This window comes from Poecilia latipinna, unplaced genomic scaffold (genome assembly GCF_001443285.1).
Source record: "Poecilia latipinna isolate Pla-1442-1.1 unplaced genomic scaffold, P_latipinna-1.0 Scaffold506, whole genome shotgun sequence".
Taxonomy (NCBI): Eukaryota; Metazoa; Chordata; class Actinopteri; order Cyprinodontiformes; family Poeciliidae; genus Poecilia; species Poecilia latipinna.
Window position 1 is genome coordinate 331,759 of NW_015113122.1, and position 1,221 is coordinate 332,979.

General features: G+C 37.2%; 1 long non-coding RNA gene across 2 annotated transcripts in view; it reads right to left on the reverse strand.

The window, feature by feature from the left end:
- Positions 1-1,221, reverse strand: part of LOC106952322 (uncharacterized) — a 7,700-nt gene that overhangs the window by 6,156 nt on the left and 323 nt on the right. The window contains exons 2-4 of one of the 2 annotated variants that reach the window (XR_001425958.1): positions 666-1,132; positions 309-449; positions 1-25 (exon numbers count right to left, since the gene is read on the reverse strand). This is a non-coding gene — a long non-coding RNA (uncharacterized LOC106952322). Of the gene's footprint in view, positions 26-94; positions 450-665; positions 1,133-1,221 lie in introns of both variants that reach the window. The other variant, XR_001425957.1, reaches the window with a different exon arrangement.

The following is a 1,221-nucleotide window of genomic DNA, read 5'->3' on the forward strand; positions in this document are numbered from 1 at the left end:
CCTGACACGGTTCATCTTTGGAAATCTGAAATGTAAAGAACACTCACTAAATGTTTGTTCCCAATATAGAAAACAGTCCTCCCTATTCCTGCACCTTACATTTTGAGTATTACACAGGACCTGTGTGTATGTGCGCTTCTAAATGTAGCTTTCATTCTTCTATACTTGTAATTTCAAAACGCAGTTCCCCCCTTTTATGCAGCTTACATATCAAGTGTTACGCAAGACTTGTGTGTTTGAACAGTACTTAATATCATTTCAATTACTTTATTTTAGAGAGTAAGTTGGTCGTTGGAGACCAAAATTACCTCTGGAGGGTTGGTTGAACAGAATCCACATGCATCCACGTCACCAGCCTGACACAGTTCATCTTTTGAAATCTGAAATGTAAAGAACACTCACTAAATGTTTGTTCCCAATATAGAAAACAGTCCTCCCTATTCCTGCACCTTACATTTTGAGTATTACACAGGACTTGTGTGTATGTGCGCTTCTAAATGTAATTTTCATTCTTTTCTACCTGTAATTTCAAAACTCAGTTTTTGAAATTTCTGCAACATACCTGATGAGCATTACACAAGACCTGTTTGTATGCATGCTTCTCAATGTACCTTTCATTCTTCTGTACTAGTAATTTCAAAACTCAGTCCTCCTTATTCCTGCACCTTACATTTTGAGTATTACACAGGACCTGTGTGTATGTGCGCTTCTAAATGTAGCTTTCATTCTTTTATATGTGTAATTTCCACCCTCAGTTCCCCCCTTTTATGCAGCTTACATATCAAGTGTTACACAAGACTTGTGTGTTTGAACAGTACTTAATATCATATCAAAAACTCTATTTTAGAAAATAAGTTGGTCGTTGGAGACCAAAATTACCTCATGAGGGTTGGTTGAACAGGATCCACATGAATTCACGTCACCAACCTGACACGGTTCATCTTTGGAAATCTGAAATGTAAAGAACACTTACTGAATATGAGTTTGTTCCCAATTTAGAAAACAGTCCTCCCTATTCCTGCCCATTACATTTTGAGTATTACACAGGACCTGTGTGTATGAGCGCTTCTTTATGCAACTTTCATTCTTCTGTACTTGTAATTTCAAAACTCAGTCCTCCCTATTCCTGCACCTTACATTTTGAGTATTACACAGGACCTGTGTGTATGAGCGCTTCTTTATGCAACTTTCATTCTTCTGTACTTGTAATTTCAAAACTCA